Source organism: Bubalus kerabau, chromosome 20 (assembly GCF_029407905.1).
Source record: "Bubalus kerabau isolate K-KA32 ecotype Philippines breed swamp buffalo chromosome 20, PCC_UOA_SB_1v2, whole genome shotgun sequence".
NCBI classification, from domain to species: Eukaryota; Metazoa; Chordata; class Mammalia; order Artiodactyla; family Bovidae; genus Bubalus; species Bubalus kerabau.
The window spans coordinates 32546351-32567569 of record NC_073643.1 but is presented as its reverse complement, the minus strand read 5'-3'; the positions used below and the strand labels follow the sequence as shown (position 1 = coordinate 32567569).

Sequence of the window (21219 nt, the reverse complement as noted above, 5' to 3'; positions counted from 1 at the left end):
TGTAAGTTTTCATGTTCTCCTATTGATGTTAACTTCCAGAAATTTTAAGGTCAAATTTGTTATCCACAAAATGCAAAGGAATTAATGAAAAACATTTGTGGTTCATATTGCCTTTTTCTTTCCACTTAATATCACTCATTCTAACGTAACTTATCTTTCTGCATAGTATGTTTTTGTAAGTCATCTTAAATCTAGTAAATACAATACTTAAAATAAAATTAACCTACTCTACAGACCATGCATTCTGCTTTTTCCATATTGACTAATAAGCCAAGCAGGTCTTCAGGGAAATCAGATAGATTATCATGTTTTTATGATTTATTTGTGAATTGCTTGTAATTTCTTCAAAAGGTATCACACCACCAATTCAGTTGGCTCTTGAAGATGATAGGAAGCTTTTTGACTGGACCTGATGATAACAAGGCTCTTGATGGATGGGAAGGTGTTCTGACTGAAGTTTTTGCGATTAGACTCAAGACATGTTGTATGTCTGGCAAAGCGAAGAATGTTTTTAGGGCAAACCACCTCTGACGTAAGCATTTTAAAATTTATCAACTGTTGTAAAACTAATCTGTGCTTTTAGAGGTCAGACTAGAGATCTCCTTGGAATGGATTATAGTGGCTGGAGCTGGGAAGGCGGCTCCTGGGGTCATGAGAATGTTCTCTTCCTTAATCTGTGTGCTGATTATTAGGTGTTTCAGGTTTATGAAAATTCATAGTGCTGCACACTTATGATTTTTGTACTGTTCTATATGTATGTTGAAAGGAATCATATTTCTGTTCAAAAGCAGACAAGAAACTGAGTGAAGTAGCTTAATTAGTAATTATTGTTTTGTTGTTTTTGAACTAGTAAATAAATTTCCATTACACAAATGATTTAATTAAAAATAATTGCAAAGTTAAAAGAGAGAGTCTCTAAATGTGGTGAAATAGATACTGCAGGATTTGCATGACTACTCAAGATGGGAAAAAATGCAAAGGGACTAAAAAAAAGTTGTTACTTATAATTGAACCTTTGTGAAGAGTGAACCATGAGACCAGACTCTCTGGAATCACTCCAGTCTCCCTTCATGGCTAGATATCCCCATCTAGGTTCTATTTCAGAAACATGGTCAGGGAACAGATGGGTCCTTGTTGCAGATGGGCCCATCATCCACACCACTGCAATGTGCTTGAGGGGCCAACTTCTCACATCTTCAAGGAGAGCCAAGAAGGGACCTCAGCAAGCATAAATCCCACTCTCCTCCTAAAAGGGGTAAACTAAGGCCTTGATTTGTGTGGGCGTTGGCCCAGTGTCGCACACACTGTCTCACCTGGAACGTGCATCCAGGTTGTCGACCCCAAGTCCATCAGCGTGTGCGCAGCAAGCCTAGTTCTCTTAGATGTAAACTCATTTGCCAGAGAGAAAACTTTGTGCCCTGAACTACAGATACCCTTAAATACCATTCTGAATCATGATGATGAAAATACGAACACCTCAATCAGAATTCTGTCTTCCGGGTCTGTGGTCTACCAGAAGCTTCATGGATTTGTGCACTAGAAATACCTGGAGGCAGGATGAACTGAGACTGGGACTCCAATCTAGTTGGTGGAAGCTTTGGAGAAAACTGGGAGGAGGAAAAACAAATGTGGTCAAATCAGTAAGAAAATGAATTGTGCATATTACAGAAAGGCCAGGTGTTTTTGAAGTAACTTATAAAAATGGGGCTTCCCTGGTAGCTCAACTGGTAAAGAATCTGCCTGCAATGCAGGAGACCCTGGTTCAATTCCTGGGTCAGGAAAAGCCCCTGGAGAAGGGATAGGCTACCCACTCCAGTATTCTTGGACTTCCCTGGTGGCTCTGCTGGTAAAGAGTCTGCCTGCAATGCGGGAGACCTGGGTTCAATCCCTGGGTTGGGAAGATCCCCTGGAGAAGGGAAAGGCTACCCACTCCAGTATTCTGGCCTGGAGAATTCTGTGAACTGTATAGTTCACAGGGTCACAAAGAGTCAGACACGATTAAGTGACTTTCACTTTCACTTTTAGAAAAAGAGGACATGAGGCCCTCGGGGATAAACAGGCTTCATGTCTTGTGCCACCATTGATTGCTTGGTTCTGGTAACTGAAGGTCATTGTCAGGGGTTTTGAGGTTGCATGTAGTAGGTGGTAGAAAGAGTACCATGATAGATGAATGATTAATATAATTAACAATGTCTGCTGTTAACAATGGTCTCAGAGTGTTGCTGAACATGTATCATACCCCTCAGAATTCTCCTTTATTCATTTTACCAACTTTTGAGCACATATTCTTTCTCAGGGACTAATGGCATAGTAGTGTTTATGATAACTTGCTATCATATAGGGAATGCAGGCCATCAAAAAACTCTCGGAAATTTCAATTAGATCCTACAGTCAGTCTTCTGCAACTTATTTATGAGCTCTGTCTCTTTGAAAGTTAAAGCATAAGTCAGTTCCCTCATCAGTTTAATTCAACCAAACATATATTTATTGAAGAAAATTAGGGAGCATGGTGTGCCAAGCAGTCTGATCTATCAGTTGTCTCCAAGTCTACAAAAACCCCTTTCTGGAATAAAATGCATTTCCCTCCTTTGTCTCCAGTGGGTCCCCCTTCCTCCTGCATTCCCTACCATATAAACCTCAGGCTCTGCATCTCAGAGCAAGTTTTATCAGAAACTCCATATTTAAGGATTGTGGCATGTGGTTCCCTAAAATAGAAATCTTTGTGACCTTTTGCAAAATCCTCTCCGTTCCATATATCCTTCCCAGATACACAGCCCATTCTTTCTACTGAAGGGAAAAGTATAACGAATGCAGTGCCAGCAAGAGGCTTTGGAGCCCAGCATGTTCGTGGTGGATGCATGCATATACATGGGCTCAGGGGCAAACCGGATGGACTGACTCTCCCAGTGAGGGAAAGTCTTAAACCGAGATTAACCTTGAAGCTCAAATTAGATAAAAACAAATAGAAATTTCTCCACAGGAATAAGAGCTTAATATAAAGGAAAAGTATTTCATAGCCCACATAACTTTAATTAAGATGAAAGCGTTTCCAAGTATCTGCTTCCTCGACAGTCTTATGTTTAGAGATGTGTGTTGAGCTCAGCATGAAGGAACTAGTCTATGCAGCTCATTATTCACTTTTACAAGGGCCTACTTTGGGAGCTTTTTGTAGAACCCTGGTGTTCACTTCCAATTTCCTCTCCATGCTTGCCTTTCTTTAGCTCTTTGTTACATGCTTGGGGAATCTGTCGACCTCTTTATTGTAATGGTGGGTATACCTAACAGCCTAGAAACCCTCTTCCAGTTGCGACAAGGCATCAACAAGATCAGAGGTACCCACCTTCAGCAACCACCTGTTGGAGAGCAGGTGTGAGTGGTGGGTTGTATCATTTCTCCCACAGAATTTGTTAAGACAAGTTTTGTGCATTTTTTCCCTAATAGGCAAGATCTAGTAGGCAAAATTTACACACAAAGAAGATACAGAATCAGACACCCATTGAAAGACTACAAAACCGTTCAATAAGTTTGTTAAAAAGATTGATTGAAGTTTGTCTTAGGAATACAGTTCTGATTCTTTGGATAAGCATCCTTCTATTTTCTTTGTCCTTTTAAACCCTGGCTAAATAAGCAGTATTTATCGAAGAACTTTGTAAGGCCCAGATGCTCCAGGAGTATCTCTGGTGCATCCAGAAGAGCATTTAAACCTGTGGATATCAGCAGCATCCTTCAAGATGTGCATGGAGTTGGCCCCACACCTTACTGACTGTGTGATGATGCATCTTTTATGAGACTTCCCTCAACCTTAGCTTCTAATCTGTATAAGTGAGAATCTAAGTAGCATTTACTTCATAGTAGGAGAATTCCAGTAAATAATACATATAAAATCCTTAGGTGCTGGACTCATAATAAGCATTCAAATAAATGCTAGCTATTGATCATGAATGAGAATAGATGTCCAAAAACATTCATACTTAAAATACTTTCTGATGATTTAACTTCACTCCTTCTAGGTGGGATCTTGAGTAAATTATTTTATGTTTCAAAGCCTTGGTTTCCATAGAGGTAAAATGGGGATAATATTTATCTACCTGGAATTGGGACAGGGATTGCCGTAAAAATTGAGAGGTAAATGCGGTGAGTGTGAGCCTGGAACAGCATCTGGCAGGTAATAAGATCCTAATAAATGTGAGTTATTAGTGGTTATTACCTGAAGGCTGGTTAGCAAGTTTTCCATAAGAGCTGTCCTTGGGCATCCAGGATGTGAACGATACCTTTGTTCTGTTATTTTCATAGAGCCAGTTAAAGCTGACCTGTAAACATGTAGGGAATGTACTTGATGGTGCTTAGAAAACCAAACATTTGAGAGAATAGCACTAAAACATGTATATTATCACATGTGAAATAGATCACCAGTCCAAGTTCAATGCATGAGACAGGGTGCTCAGGGCGGGTGCACTGGGATGACCCAGAGGGATGGGATGGGGAGGGAGGTGGGAGTGGGGCTCAGCATAGGGAACACATGTACACCCATGGCTGATTCATGTCAATGTATGGCAAAACCACTACAATATAAAAAAAAAGGGCGGGGGGGAAACATTGTCATTGTTACCAACCAATCTTTTGTGAGTTTAAAAAAAATGGCCAGAGTGGTCTTTACCAGATAAAACAGGTTTGGAAAATAACACATGCCAGCTCCTTTCATTCCTCTGAGTCCCTAGTTCTTTAGAGATATGAAATGAAGTGAAGTGAAGTCGCTCAGTCGTGTCTGACTCTTTGCGACCCTGTGGACTGTAGCTTGCCAGGCTTCTCTGTCCATGGGATTCTCCAGGCAAGAATACTGGAGTGGGTTACCATTTCTTTCTCCAGGGGATCTTCCTGACCCAGGGATCGAACCTGGGTCTCCTGCATTGGAGGCAGATGCTTTAACCTCTGAGCCACCAGGGAAGCCCCCTTTAGAGATACACAATGCTTATTAAAAAGAAAAAGGCAAAGGCAATTCATAGTAAAGAAACCCATAGAACCTTATTTCATCTTGTGTTTTCTAGTCTTCCTTAACCATAAACCTATATTTTCTAGAATACCTATTACTGATAGAGATATTGAAACATATCCTGATATATAAGTATAATCAGAAATGAAATGCCATAATGCGTTCAGATTAGATTACTGTTTGTGATCCTGGCAGAATAGCCATTTCTCAGGTTTGTTTTTTGTTTTTGTTTTTTTTTAATTAACATTCCGTAGAAGTATTAGTCAAAGTATTGCTTGCATAGAGTTAAATAACAGAAATTAAGCTGACATCCAAACATGTCTTGCTCACTTCAACAAAGGAAAAAACACTAAATAGTCATCAATTTAGCAGAACCCCAGGATGGCTGAGTGGTCCAAGGCATAGGGCCCACTCTCTAGGGTAGACTGGTAAACTCATGTATCTAGAGTGGGCAGATAACATAAAGAGTCAATTGATGGGCAATTCCATAGCAAACATCTCAGAATAATCTATCCTTATTTAATTTTTTTTTCTCTCATCTTTTTAAAGCACCAAGTCTTCTGTTTTCTCACTTTTGATCAAGATACTTCTCTTTTAGGAAATACTGCAAAGTTGTAGCAATAAATTACAACTGACACCCGCAATGATTGACAGAAAGGCAAAAAGGACAGGGAAAAGACTGTAGCAACCTAGAGCACATACTCTGGCCAAATGAAGGTGCAGTCACTCAGAGACAGCCGGAGTGTGGACCCAGTATTGTCACACTTTGGACTTGAAAGGGAACCTGAAATTTCTTGGTGTGTATATTTGTGAGTCCAGATGATCACTTCTCAGGGCATGGGATTGTAGGAGGATATTCTGATGAAACTGCAAGGTATCAGTTACGCTGGGGAAATACCACCATGAGGAATCCAGCACTTCTTGCATTATAAGTCTCCTCAAATCTGGACAAGAACAAGTGTAGCTTTTCCAAAATGGTCTAATATTCAAGGAAGAAGGGACTGTGGGTCTGACTTGTGCTAGGAAGTATTGTGCCCTTGAGAACAACTAATTTGTTCATTCATTCTAGTAATATTTATGGAGTACCTGCTGTGTACCAAGCAGTGTTCTGGAATCTCGGCATGCATCAGGGAAAGAACAGACCAGTTCCTTCTCTCACAGAGCTTAAGTTCTGTTGGGAGGGAGAAAAAGTAACTCTGTTTTCCTCATTTATAAATGTCACAGTAACTACCTCAGGGAGGTAATTGGGAGGAGGATAAACATACAAATAAATATATGTTCAAGGCAGAGGATGCAGATAGAGGGGAATGGAAACTGGGGCAATGGTGGAATAGAGAGAAATCAGGCCTCTTCTGAGGGGGAAAAGAGGACAATGCACTGAAATTTAATCAAGGTGCAGAAAATACAGTATTATCAGCTCAGGTGGGGACCTAAAATATACCAGCTCTGACGATGTGCCAAGCCTGGTGCTATAAGCTTCATATGTATTGAGACCCATTTTATCTGCCCAGCTACCCTAGAGGGCAGAAGCTCAGATTGTCCCCTTTTACTAGAAGAGGAGATAGAGGCTCAGGGGTGCTGAGTCCTTGGACTCTATCACAGGGCTCATAAGTGATGCAGCTGGTGAGGATGGTTCCACCCAACCATCCTGAAGCCCGCATTTGGTTCTTCGGTCCACCTGCTTTTCCATTTCTTTCCTGAGATGTAGTGCAGATGATGAGGACTTGCTTTAGAAGAGAAGAGGCAGCCAAGAAAACCCATCCCATTATCTGACTATTTCAGCCCTGACACATCAATGCACATGCACAGAAGAAAAATATGAAAATGACTTGGGATCCTAAAGGGAATGTATGAATTCCAAAATATGAATGAAGAATAAAAGCATCTAGGTACTTCCATAATATTCCACATTGGACTTGATTTCACCCCAATTTTTTCCATATCCACTAAAATCCAATTCCTTGTATTGTTAATCACTGAATGAAGGAGTTCGAACTTGTCAAGAACTAAGTTACAAAAATAATTGATGAGAGGGTATAAAAGTTGAAAGCATTACGCATTTTGTGTTGGATTCTAGTCCTAATTGTCTCCCTCACGTCTTGTAGCTTGCACCCTTTTTTGGTATGCCCATTACTCAGCACAGAACCTCCTGGTGGGTACTTGATAAATGTTAACCTGAGCAGTTGAACCTGTAGTTCTATTTATTTGTCTCTCTATGTACTTGCATGAATATCTTCAAAATTCTTCAAGATCCTCAAACCAAAGTCATTCTCCAAGTCTGAGATGATATTATTTATGACACTCAACATGGGGAATGGTGTTGCAATCAAAAAGAGTTTTCCTGCAGGGCAAAGAGCAGAATGAACTTTTTATTCATTTTGTTCAAAAAAGCCAAAATTAACATCTTTTTGCTTTTGCATTTGGTATAGCATATTTAATTCAGGCCTGGGTTGGGAGTTTTTAGGATTTTTAAAAATGATTTGTTGAACTAAGGGCTTCACTGCTCCTGTGAAGTCCATCATTTCCTGGTATTAGATACAGCTTTTCATTTAATTAATTTTAATACAGTAATTTATTTTTATATTTTCCTCTAATCTTGTCAACCTAATGTGGATTTTGCTTTTAATAAAGTACTGGGTAAGCTACTTAAAGTGAACTAATTGGGCAAAGCCTGACTTGTCCATCTGATCAGAACGGACATTTGGAGGAAGGTGGGGCGGTGGGGGGACAGCCAGCGAAATAGAAGAAAACCCATGCTTGGAATCCATGGGGCGGCAGCAGCGAAGTGAATAGAACTTGCCAAGCATGCAGAGGGTGTGGTTGAAACTTGCCCAGGGCTCTAGGAGAGGGTTCAGAAAACTGATTTCCTTTATGACTTAAGCAGCAGCCACAGCTATTGTTAAGAGGGAGACAAAAAATTAGCCCAAGTTTTTGAAAGTGAATTGTAATTCATTATGAAGTCCTTGGGCTTCCCTTGTGGCTCAGCTGGTAAAGAATCTGCCTGCAATGCGGGAGACCTGGGTTCAATCCCTGGGTTGGGAAGATCCCCTGGAGAAGGGAAAGGCTACCCACTCCAGTATTCTGGCCTAGAGAATTCCATGGACTATACAGTCCTTGGGGTTGTAAAGAGTCCTATAGCTCTGCTCCCGGGTGAGCTTGCTTATATGCACACACTTTGGTCCTGGTTCCTGGCTCTAGAACTTTATTCTATACCCTGTGGGCACAACGACAGACCCGTTTTTAACGAATCCTGCCTTCCATTTCAATTCAGTGTCCGTCCTGACTGTGTTGTCAAGAGCCAAGCATGTGCTAGACACTGGGATTTAAAGAATGAAATGTAGTTCTTGCTCTGCAGGAAGTTACACTCTAATTGAAGTCAAAATCCCAAAGAAATCCTCTCACCCTGGCTAAGCGGGACCCAGGTTATTCCCTCTGGAAATTGTAAGTGATCTTCAAACTGATTCTGTACTCCATTAGACATAGGAGAAGCAGTGGTCAAAGGCATCAACTCTGGACCTGGGCTGCTTGGGTTGGAATCCTGAATCCATCATTGGCTAGTTATATGATCTTGGGATCACACAGTTTTCCCACTTATAATATGAGGGTGTAATAGCATCAGCCTCATGGGGTTCTTAGAGGATTAGGTGAGTTTATGTATAAAGGTTTGTCTGATGGGCACATAGTAAGCACTAGATAAGTGTCAGCTGATATTTATTATTAATATCTGTCAGACTGTTCTGAGTGCAAGTGACAGAAATCCCATACAAACTAGCTTAAGCGATAGGAAATCATTGACTTAAAAGTCACAAAGACACAGCTGAATCCAGGTGTACAAATACCTTCTTTAGATCTCTTTAGCTTTCTCTCTTTCCTGACTTTCTTTGTTTGCTTATCCCTCAGGCAAATTCCATCCTTGTTCCTCCTCTCTCCCACCCCCCATGGCCATAGGCATCCAGCTCTAATTCCAGTGATAAAGAGTCTCCTTTGCTAGAGCCCTGACCAGACTCCCAGGACTGGGTTTCATTGGATGAACTGAGTCACATGACCACCTCTGGGGTCTTCATTATTAGGATCATGGTACTCAAACCATGTCACATCTGCACAAGCAAGGAGGTAAAAACTCCTTGGACTGAAAGAAGGGGAGTGGTGATTCCCTAAATATGGGTCTGTTACCAAAGGAAGAGGGACAGGATGCTAGGCTGACAAATAATAAGCATGATAACCCGCCATATATGGTAAAATCATTTTCCTGCCTCAAATCTCCCATTACACTGGTTTCTGGTATGACATGCAGTAACAATGACCATTCATTACGGGGGCAAGCCCTGGTTTTTCCAAACGCTTTTTATTATGGAACATGTGTTTGTCTTATTTAAATGACTTTTTTTTTAAATATAGGTGTCTTTTTTTTTTTTTGGCCATGCCGTGAGGCATATGGGATCTTAGTTCTCCAAAGAAAGATCAAACCTGCATCCCCTGCAGTGGAAGCACAGAATCTTAACCATCAGACCACTGGGAAAGTCCCTAAATGGCTTACTAAATGATACATATACTTCTCAAAAAACTAACTGCTCACACAGTATCTGCCCCTGCCACTTTCTCTCTTTCTTTCTTCTTTAAGCATTTTAGCCTAAAGACCAATGCATTGCCCAGTGATAACTATTGCTTTACGGCTGTAGATACCTGTCGCTCTCTATGGGACTTTCCCCCTCTACTGGGATGCCCCCCTTGCCAACCTTTTTAACCTGGTCAGAACCATTGCTACAGCCTCCTCCCCTCTTGCTTCAGATATATAATTTCACATTGATTTTAACAAATACATCTCGTTCCCAGGGAAGTTCTCCAGTGTTATCCACACACACATAGTGTTGCTGACTAAAATCATAGCAGTTAGAGGAGGCTCACATTGGTGAAGTGGCTTCCCAGGTAACTCAGTAGTAAAGAATCTGCCTGCTAGATACAGGAATTCAGGTTTGATCCCAGGGGCTGGAATATCCCTTGAGAAGGAAATGGCAACCCGCTCCAGTATTCTTGCCTGGGAAATCCTATGGCCAGAGGAGCCTGGTGGGCTACAGTCCATGGGGTCACAAAGAGACATGACTGAGCGACTGAGCTCATACACACACACTTTAGTGAAGGGGAGGCAGAGATGTGAGGAGGACATGAGATCAAAGGCCAGGCATTGAAATAGCAGAGAGGAGGATCCCTGGCCTGGGACACCTCCATGAAGAGAAAATGGGACAGTGTGGGGAATGTGTCTACGATGTCCTGTGGAGGCTAAACCTTGGGGCACCATTTAAATGAGCATGTCCAACAGCCCCATGAGTTTCTGATGTAAAGGGGCTGGTGGACAACTTTCCACTCACAACATCAGCCTTGCTTACCTCCTTCAAATGACTGAGTAAAAGATCCTGACACTTTATCAAATTACTTTATCTCCCAAATTACCCTATGACAGGCTACCTTGTGTTCAGTGGACTAAGATGCTCATAATTGTGTACTATTACTACCAAGGTGAGTTATTGAGGACTGGTCATGGGGAAACCTCCCCACACCTACCACATGAATAGGTATTGTCATCAAACTGAAGATATTTCCTGCTTTCATTATTACTATCTCTGTCACTTCTTTTGAGCACTTTGTCTGAGTTCATAATCCCTAATCCTTTATGGATCCCCATCAAGCTTCCTGTGTTCTTCATGGGAAACACTTAGCTCCAGTATGATCATCTGTGCTGTAATCTTGCAGCTCCAGGATATGGACAATCCGGGAATGCTGTCACTGTCCATTCTTTCGTGGCTTTAACTGGGCATAGAGAATCAGACACTCCCTCACTGCCTACTAAGAATAAGAGCATTGAAATGTGGATTCAATAGCAGTGGGTTAAGATCCTATAGATATTTGTTCGGATAAAACAAAACAAAGGAAAATTTGTTTATAAACAGTAAGGCAAGCGTCAATCAAGGACAAAATTTCCCTGTCAGTGAAATAGAGATTCTATGACATGAGAGAGGAGCTCAGTTCAAGATTTTTCAACCCTTCATGGGTCTGAGCTACTTGTGGGAAAACTAGGTTGTTAACTAAGTTAGATAAATCATGATGGGAAAGTCTACTAACAATAGTAATAATCGTATTTTATCCTCTTGTTTAGCATTCTTCTGGTTGCTACATTGACAGAACACCTATGAAGGGGGCTTTGACTTGCAGTAGGAAAGAGTTGTGTTTTGGATTCTGCCATTAACATATAATTTGTGTAATGCTTTCCAGATGGTACACTAACTGTGTGATTTTTCTTCTTATAATAAATGTTTGCAGGATGGCTGCCAGGCAGTGTTCTAGGTCTTAGGGATTCAGAGGTGACTGAATGAGTTGGGGTAGGGGCAGAAAATAGATAAAAAGCAAATAGACAAATGAGAAGATACTGGATAAGTGATAAGAATGATGAAAATAAGGTGTTTTGTGGCAAATAACTGGGGGTTCTTTGAGATTGTGCTCTTAGGAAGACATCCTGTGGGATCTTTGGTGTCTGAATGAGCCACTGTGTGACAATGAACAAAGGATGTTCCAAATAAAGGGGACAGTGTGCAAAGGGAATGGGTAAAAACATGGCCATTCATTCATTCATGGGTCCATTCTAGAACTACTTATTGAGCCTTACTGTGTGCCAGGTTTTAGGCTTTAGAGTTCAACAGTGAACCAAACTAAGATCTCTCACTCACAATACCTACCTTCTAGACATAGAGTTGGAAAATAAACAGTAAGCATAGTAAATGTTATAATTCTATTAGAGATTAATAACTATTATAAGAAATCATACCTGGTAGAGGAAGATTGCGGAGAAGGCAATGGCACCCCACTCCAGTACTCTTGCCTGGAAAATCCCATGGACGGAGGAGCCTGGTAGGCTGCAGTCCATGGGGTTGCTAGGAGTCAGACACGACTGAGCAACTTCACTTTCACTTTTCACTTTCATGCATTGGAGAAGGAAATGGCAACCCACTCCAGTGTTCTTGTCTGGAGAATCCCAGGGACTAGGAAGCCTGGTGGGCTGCCGTCTATGGGGTGGCACAGAGTCGGACACGACTGAAGCGACTTAGCAGCGGCAGCAGAAGATTGAGAGAGCAGATGATAGTTAATGGTGAGATGGCCAGGGCAGATGACAGTACTTATTAGGATACTGAGGATAGACTCCAGTGAGAAGACTCTTCAGCAAATGATAAGGGGGAAATGAAGCAGTTATCTAGGGGAACTGAGATGCAGACATGGAAGACCCAGTGCAACCCCCTCTCTCCACCCCCCACCCCCACACGGCAGGGTTTGGCTCAAGCAGACTGAAGAAGGAGAAAGTCAAACAGTTGATGGGAAACCAGATTATATAGGAAAGTGAAAGTGAAGTCGCTCAGTTGTGCCCGACTCTTTGCGACCCCATGGATAGTAGCCTGCACCAAGCTCCTCTGTCCATGGGATTTTCAAGGCAAGAGTACTAGAGTGGATTGCCATTTCCTTCTCCAGGGAATCTTCCCAACCCAGGGATTGAACCCAGGTCTCTCACATTGTAGACAGACGCTTTACCATCTGAGCCACCAGGGAAGTCCAGATTATGTAGGAGCCTGTAGCCAAAGGCGGAATTTTAATGTTGCTGGGAGTGATAAATGGAGCTATTGCAAATTTTGAGCCTAGAAGTGACATGATCTGACTTACATTTCCAGGGAACACTGATTGCTGAAGTGAAAAGAGATTCAGAGCGAGGAAGTGTAGAAGCAGGGAGAATGGTTAGGAGGCTGTTGTATTAATCCAGGCAAGAGATGATGGTGGCTTGGACCAAAATTGTAGGGATGGGGGGGCGTGGCTCGATTCTGGATACATTTTGCAGGTAAAGCCAGCACAGCTTTTTTGGTGGTTACATATTGGATGCATGAGAAAAAGAAGTCAAGCATTACTGGCTGAGTAAGAAGAATGGAGTTGTCAGGGAAACACTTGAAGAAGGCTGAGGGCAAAAGAGCTTTGGCAATGGAGGGGTCGAGTGGTCTTGGAATAGAGTTTTGGTCATGTTCATTTAGATATGTATTTTTAGTTATCAAAGTGTAAATGTTAAATAGGCTGTTGGTTATAAGGCTCAAATGTTTAGGAGAGGAATCCAATATTTCATGCCATAGGAGAAAACAATATGGAAATACAAGCTTAGGCCAAGGGCTAAATTCTGGGGCAATCCAGTGTTAAGAGGTTGGGGAGAAACTAAAAAAGAGCGAAAAGGGCAATCGGTGGAGTTAAAATAAAAATCTAGAAAGTGAGGTGGCCCAAAGGTCGAACAGAAACGTAGCCTCAAAGGCAGCCATCAGCTATGTCAAATGCTTCCTGTAGGTTAATTAACAGGAGGGTTGAAGGATGACCACTGGATTTAACATCATGGCAGTGGGGTGGCAGGAGAGGGAGTCAGATTTAAGTTAGTTTAAAAGAAAATGAGGCTGTTCTGTACATCTGCATCTCCATTGCTGCTCAGCAAACAGATTTGTCAGTATCATCCTTCTAGATCCCATATATATGCATTAATATGCAACATTTGTTTTTCTTTTTCTGACTTACTTCACTCTTATAATAGGCTCTAGGTTCCTGGAGTGGGGGCGGGGGAGGAGAAGAAGAGAGAGCGGGGGAGATGAGGGAGAGACTGAGATGAATGGAGAGAGTAGCATGGATGCATATACACTAACATGTAAATAGATAGACAATGGGAATTTGCTGGATGGTTCAGGGAACTCAAACTGGGGCTCTGTAATAACCTAGTGGGAGGGAGATTCCAGAGGGAGGGGTTATATGAACACCTATGATTAATTCATGTGGATATATGACAGAAATCAAACCAGTATTGTAAAGCAATCATCAATCAATTAAAAATAAATATCTTTTTAAAAAGAGAGAGAATGAGGAGCTCCCCTGGCAGTCCAGTGGTTAAGACTCCATACTTCCAACTCAGAGGGCATTGGATTCCATCCCAGGTTGGGGAACTAAGATCCCACATACCATGCAACATGGCCAAAAATACATACATATATACATAAAAATAAACCTACTGCAAAATCAAAATTGCTAAAAGACAATGAACAGAAGAAAATCAGAGGACTCAAATACAGACAGCTCTTTAACGAGCTTTGTTTGGTGAGGGAGCTAAGACATAGGGCAGTAAATAGTAAGCACAGCAGACATGGTCCAAGGAAGAACTTTGTTTGTTTGTTTGCTTTAAATGAGAGAAGTAATCGCGTGTGTTTGCAACGTGGTTGACGCTGCTGTAGGAGGAGAGAAAATTGATGTTGTAGAGGAGGAAAGGGATCTGGTTGAAACACTGTCCTTGAGTAGGCAGAGAGGGACTAGAGCTGATGTCCTTGTGAAGGGGTGGCCTTAGAGAGGAACAGGAAAAACAGGCAAGCAGGCAGAGTGCAGAGTCGGGTAGGTGAGCACATGAGTTACTAGGTGTCTGTTAATTTCACTTCTTGTTGCTTCCATTTTTCTTAGTAGGAAGAAAGTCAGCAGAGTGAGGAGAGAGCAGAGAGGAAGTGCTGGGGCAGGAGAAGGTGTGATGGTGACCGAGTGTGTGGACAGCGAGGGTTTCTGGAATTGACGGCCAGCAGGAAGGACTCACCTGAGGCACCAGGTTTGTGGAGGCCAGTGTGCCTGAAACATAGTCCTGAATGGGAAGGGGAGTGTTGGGGTGGGGATGGCAGGGAGATAACAGACGCTAGGTCAGGCAGGGTTTGGTAAAACTGAGTAAAGAGTTTAGGTTTTATTCCAAATGAACCCTTAGGAAAATCCTTTAAACTCTGCACCTCTGTATTCCACTTCTGACAAAATAAGAATACATAACCTTTCACCTCTAAAATTCTTGATTCCACGTATGAAAGGGAGAATTAATTTTAAGTGTTCATCAAACTAACAGCTCAAATCTCCTGATTATGAAGCGTTTGTTTGAGAAGTAAAATTTCTCATCCATGCATTTTCCTTTTTTATTCTTTGAATAGCTTTCAGTTTTGCTTCAATATCTTGATCTTCAAATTACCGTCTTTCTGGAGCTTGTTTTATTGATTCAGCTCCAAATTTTTTCACGAAGAAAGCAAAGAGAAGTTAATCATTCAGTATGTATTTATTGAGCAGAGATGGTGATCCTGGCACTGTGAAGTTATTTTCAGCATTTTTTTTAACACTTTGCAGACATATGAAGGTTAAAAGATTAAATGTGAACTTACTAAAATTTGATGGGCAAGTCTGAAACCAGAAATAAATATTCCTTGGTGTTCTAGATTGTTATCAAGGCAGGGGCTTCTCTTGTGTAGACATTTTTCCCCCCTTCCTGTGAATATCTCTGGATAAAGCCCTTTTGCCCTCTTGTGGGGATACTGACCACACAATCATTTGCAGTAGAAAAATCACAAGCATCCTCTATTTGAAAAATCCTTGGAATCATAAAATAAATCATCCATGTGATGAAAAATCCACATTCATTTATAACTTCTCATTTTGAAGATTATTAAATAATAGGGAGGATTATTCATGATGTAAATGAAGAACATAGTAGAACAAAATATTTACTATTACTTGATTTACTATTACTATTACTTGATTTCTAAGTATATTCATCTTAAATTTATAACCTAGGATGTAATATAGCATAACATTTTTACAAAATAGTCACTCTCCCATGTAGTATGATTAGGGGTATTTTGATTTACTTATGAACATTTTGTATTTTTAAGTATATTTATAATGAACATGTATTTTTTAATGATGAACCTAATATTAAATTTACTAAGACACAATAATTTTTCTTGTGTCTAGGGAAAATTGATGATTGAAAAAAAAGGTTTTTTTCTCTTTTAATAGAGATGCTCCCCATTCCCCACCCATAGAACAGGCAAACTAAAGTCCACCCATATCAGAACTTATAGCTACTTGAGCCCCTCTGGAGGAGAAAAAATAATGTCCTAGATTTAAATGTATGTAAACATAATATTCAGGAAAAGAATAGTTTGGGGATAAAAGTATCCAGGGCACTATATACTATATACCAGGGCACTGATCTTATAAAATTGTAAATGCCTCTCTCATTCTTTTCTCTGTGTAATTTGCTATTCACCTGATGTGAAGAACTGACTTATTGGAAAAGACCCTGATTCTGGGAAGGATTGAAGGCAGGAGGAGAAGGGGACCACAGAGGATGAGATGGTTGGATGGAATCACCAACTCGATGAAGATGAGTTTGAGCAACCTCTGGAAGTTGGTGATGGACAGGGAGGCCTAGCGTGCTGCAGTCCATGGCATTACAGAGAGTCAGACACAACTGAACTGAACTGAATTTGTTAAGCAATCGTTTAACAAATATGTGAGGGTCTGTTGTTTAACAAATGCTTATAAGCATTTATAAGCGCTTCCCTGGTAGCTCAGATGGTAAAGAATCTGCCTTCAATGTAGAAGACCTGAATTCAGTCCCTGGGTTGGGAAGATCCCCCTGGAGAAGAGAATGGCTACTTATTCCAGTATTCTTGCCTGGGAACCCCCATGGACTGAGGAGCCTGCTGGGTTACAGTACACGGGGTTGCAAAGAGTTGGATACAGCTGAGTGACCAATACAACATTTATGAGCACTGACTATGCGCCAGCACAATTTCTAAGTGCTTTGTATGTAACTCATTTCAATCCTCAGAGCATCTTTGTGACATAGGTATCTCTGTTTTATGGATGAAATACTCAGACACAGGGATGTTACATAGTTGGCCTGAAGTCCCACAGCTGGCAAGTGACAAGGCTGAGATTCAAACCCTTGGCATCCGCAGACCATGTTCCTGCTCCAAAATGAATTTACCACCGCAGCAGTCTCTTGGTTTCACTTGTTACTAAACAACAAGATATTTTAAGTCCCTGATCTCAGGGAACCTACAGTCTCGTGGGAAGACAGACCCCTATCCAATAATCACATGAAACAAATCCTTTGTTAGATTACCAAAATCTAACAAACCTGTGAAGGAATATGTAGAAAGTGTATGTGTATGTATAAAATGAGACCTTTGAATGTTAGAAAATTGCAGGATACTTCCCTAGGTTCGTCTCTTTCCCTCATCACAGCCATTACATAGAATCATGGTATTGTTCGCTTAATAATGTACAGGAGAAGAAAAGGAAAATCTCACTACCCTCAAAGATTGTTACAGACCAAAACTAATGATCTTTCAGTAGATGGTCAGCCTGTGTATAGGTATATCGATTCATTTCTTCTTTCAAAAAGAGTCAGGAAGAAATCAAGTATTTGAACAGAAATGACTGTCACTCTTGGTTGCTCTGTAGTAAACTGCCAATATTGCCAACCAGTATAAACCCTCTAAAGTTTCTGACTGATATCCCCTTTGGATGAGCAAAAAATTAAATCACAACATAAGGAAAAAATATAATTTAAATTTTGGGTTAGTTTTTTATTGGTACAGGTGTATGAATTTTGGTAATGTGGTCCAGAGGTGTTTTGTTGTGGTGGTTTTTTTTTTTTTTAATTTCTCTTTTTTTAAACTTGTTTTCTATCAGAGAAGGGAAAGATTTCTCTAACTGGAAGCCTGGACTTGTATGGGTGGGGCAATGTAAACTATAAAATCCAAATCTTTTTTTTTTTTTTTTTTTGTATATGATTTTTATGGATACATTGTGTGAAATTTTTCCGTATGAAGTCTCCTTTGGGGTATCAGATTCAGCTTCAATTTCTGGAAGAAAGTCTGTTGATAGTCTTTAGAGAAATCGAGTGTCTAGAGTACAGTGTCTTCTCAGCTGGAGGGATACCAAGTTGTTGTCTCTAATCTGGGCAGAATTTAATCCCAGTACAAAGAGCATCAAAACCAGGGGTAAGGTGACCAGATTCCACCTTTTGAGAAAAACTAGGAAGTGCTTCACAGAGAAGGCAAGGGCACCCCACTCCAGTACTCTCGCCTGGAAAATCCCATGGATGGAGGAGCCTGGTAGGCTGCAGTCCATGGGGGTCGCTAAGAGTCGGACACGACTGAGCGACTTCACTTTCACTTTTCACTTTCATGCATTGGAGAAGGAGATGGCAACCCCCTCCAGTGTTCTTGCCTGGAGAATCCCAGGGACGGGGAGCCTGGTGGGCTGCCGTCTGTGGGGTCGCACAGAGTCGGACACAACTGAAGCGACTTAGCAGCAGCAGCAGCAGGAAGTACTTCAAGGACAAGTGTGCTAATCACTCAGTCTTGTCTGACTCTCTGCAACTCCATGGACTGTAGCCCTCCAGGCTCCTTTGTCCATGTGTTCTCTAGGCAAGAATACTAGAGTGGGTTGCCATTCTCTTCTCCAGGGGATCTTCCTGACTCAGGGATAGAACCTGGGTCTCCCACATTGCAGGTAGATTCTTTACCATCTGAGCCACCAGGGAAACCCTTTGGGAAGTGCTTCAGGCACCAGCAATTGTTTGGCTGAACATCTCAAGATGGCAGCCAAGTTAACCTTGATGCTCACAAGGCTCTGCGCTCATGTGTCAGCAGGACTATGACTCATCGCAGCCCTCCTACTCTGTTACGTGTATCATCTGTTCTTTCCTCGTTGTAGTGACAGGGAAACTTTTGATAGAGTAGCTACCAAACTCTCTGCAGATGCTGTTAACTGCCACCCTAATGTACCCCTCTGACTCTTATGATGAGTCCCTAATCTCTGAGCTGCAGTTGCCTGGACAACTAGACGGTAAGGAGTGGGAATTTGTACCAAATTTGCCTCCCATCAAATGCCTTTCCTAGGAGTTTAGAAGTGGGAAGACCAAGTTTATTTCTCCATTAGAAAGTAATTGTTATCTGTAAAATTGGGAGCTGTTGGGTATCATCTTCTGTGTTGTGGAGTAGATACAGCTGGTCTGATAGAGACATGAAATAGAATGAGCCAGTCACCCATGAGAGTGGGACTGAGTACTCCCTGGGCTCCAGGCTGACTTTCCGGTCTTGGGTCTAGTGCTTCTTGAAGCCCCACAGATTTCCTTCCCAGGAGTCCAGTGGACATTAGCATGCATTGTCCTGTCTTTGCTTTTCATATGGTTTGTTGGTTGGTTTTGCTTAAATCAAGCTTGATTGCTGTTAGCCAGAATGGAGGAGTCCTATAACTAAAGGAGTAGTTTTAATAGTTCAAGGAATATACTTACCATGTTGATGTACCCACCAACCTCCTTTAGCACTAACTGCATCAGGTCTCAGGCTCAAATACCTAGTTATAGACGTGTGCATGGATCACCCACTTTCATATTAAAGAAACAAAGACATCAAGCCTGAACAAGAAAAATGTAGAGAAGTTTTAGTTTGAGAACAAGTAGCAGGCATTTCCTAGAAATAGCTCTGACCCAAACCCAGCCAGAGCAGATTCAACCGGAGGGATATAAACAGAAATCACACCCAGACTGCTATAATTAAACTAAACTAGATTTTAGAGGAAATTCTTCTTTGTGAAAAGCGAAGAATCTATATGTATAGTGGTTCAATCTTAAGCACTTAAGAAAACAATTACCAAATTTGTGATTTGCAGACAGAAATCATTTTCAAAATGAATTGGTCAATGTAAAAATAAAAATGCATAAAATCCTTTTTATAAATGCTGAAATCATACCCATGCAAGGATCATGGTGGTTCACTAGTGTTAGACATTTCCTGTAGACTAAAATCTGCACACGACACGTCTTAGATGATCATCAAGTTCATTACAGCTGTTGCCTTTGTTTTTGTCTTACCTTTATATGTCAATAATTCCTTTATCCATGTTTTATCCTCCTACTTCATGTCTGATTGTACTATTCATATGTAGGGATGTAAGTCCCTGATAACTTTGAGGATAGATATAGAGGAAAATGGGCTTGATTAGTTTGGGTTTGTTTTATTAATATTGTACAGTTTGATTAGAATGAGAAAGTAGAGAGGGCATTATTTGCCAAGCAGAGTAAAAACAACATAAAATGAAATAAACTGAGCCTCAATGTATTATTGATAGAACACGGAGACATTTTTCACGGCATTATTGTAAGTACAAAGGTCCTTGTGTGAGACAATAAAGGAGAACAAAGACTGATTTTTTTTCCCCAGACTCTTTTTTAGTTTCTTTGCAGATGCCTTTAGTTATGTGAAGGGCATACTTTTTCTTTAAAAGGAATTTAGAGGGGAAGATACCAAAATATACCAGACAACTATATTGAAATATTTACCATTTGTTGATTTGGGACACAGAGTGAATGACAGATTTCAGCATAATATTTGCAGAGGGAAAAGGAGAATTTTCCATGAGCATCTAGAATGTTGTTTTGCTTGAGTTTATGCAGAAAATACATCTGAGAAAAATGAAAACTAATCTTGGAGGAGGGGAGAATTCCTCTGAGAATATAACCAAATAATGTCAACAGAACTTTTCAAGTGATTAGCAGTAAAGAAATAATGTTACCAAGAGTGGGATTTGGCTGCTCATCAGTCTGAAGCCAATAAAGAGGCAAGTTTGGTGGAAAAGGAAGTTAGCTTTATTTCAGCTTCTGGCAACCAGGGGCAGGGGCAGTGAGGAGTCAGGGGGTGATAGGTTGGACCCCTGTCCAAAGGCCAACTCCCTCTCACTGACATTCAACGGGCAGGAGCTTTTAAAGGGGGAGTTTTAGGGGCGTATAAGCAGAGAGAGGGGACTACATGCAGAAACAGCACAGTCAGCTCTGACATTCATACTGAAATTGGTCATGCAGTGGTCTGGCCAGTACCATCTGATTGAGTACACTTAGTCTTCAGCTTTGGGGTCAGTTTGTTTCCATTTCCTTGAGGCCAGTTCTCGGAATTGTGGCTGCTTATGGCTACGGTTTGGTCATCATGTAGTTAAATTCTTCCACCTGGGAAGTGTTTCTATCTACCAGACAGCTCACAGCATGTCTCAGAATATTATCTGTAGCCTTTGAGGAGGAACTAAATGTCCTTGAGTTTGTTTAATAAGTAAATTATTGTTATTTTGTCTTCTTTGTTTTCCTTTGCTTCTGCATTTTCTCGCTTCTCTGATTAAACTTACTCTTTGGCTGCAGTTTTTCCATAGACAAAAGGCAGACTGAGGACATGGAGGGCAGGGACCATAGAGTCCTGCTCCATTTCAATAAGACTTGATTTTTTTTTTTCAATCTCACTTCTGCAAAAATAAGCTGAGCTCTTTTGTAGAATGGCCACATGATAAATGGGTGTGGTTCCAGATAAGCC

The 21219-nt window shown here is 41.1% G+C and overlaps 1 non-coding gene across 1 annotated transcript; it reads right to left on the bottom strand.

The window, feature by feature from the left end:
* Positions 1-4871: 4871 nt before the first annotated feature.
* On the bottom strand, positions 4872-4944 carry TRNAW-CCA (transfer RNA tryptophan (anticodon CCA)). Its single transcript has one exon. It is a non-coding gene; the product is annotated as a tRNA-Trp (tRNA).
* Positions 4945-21219: the final 16275 nt, after the last annotated feature.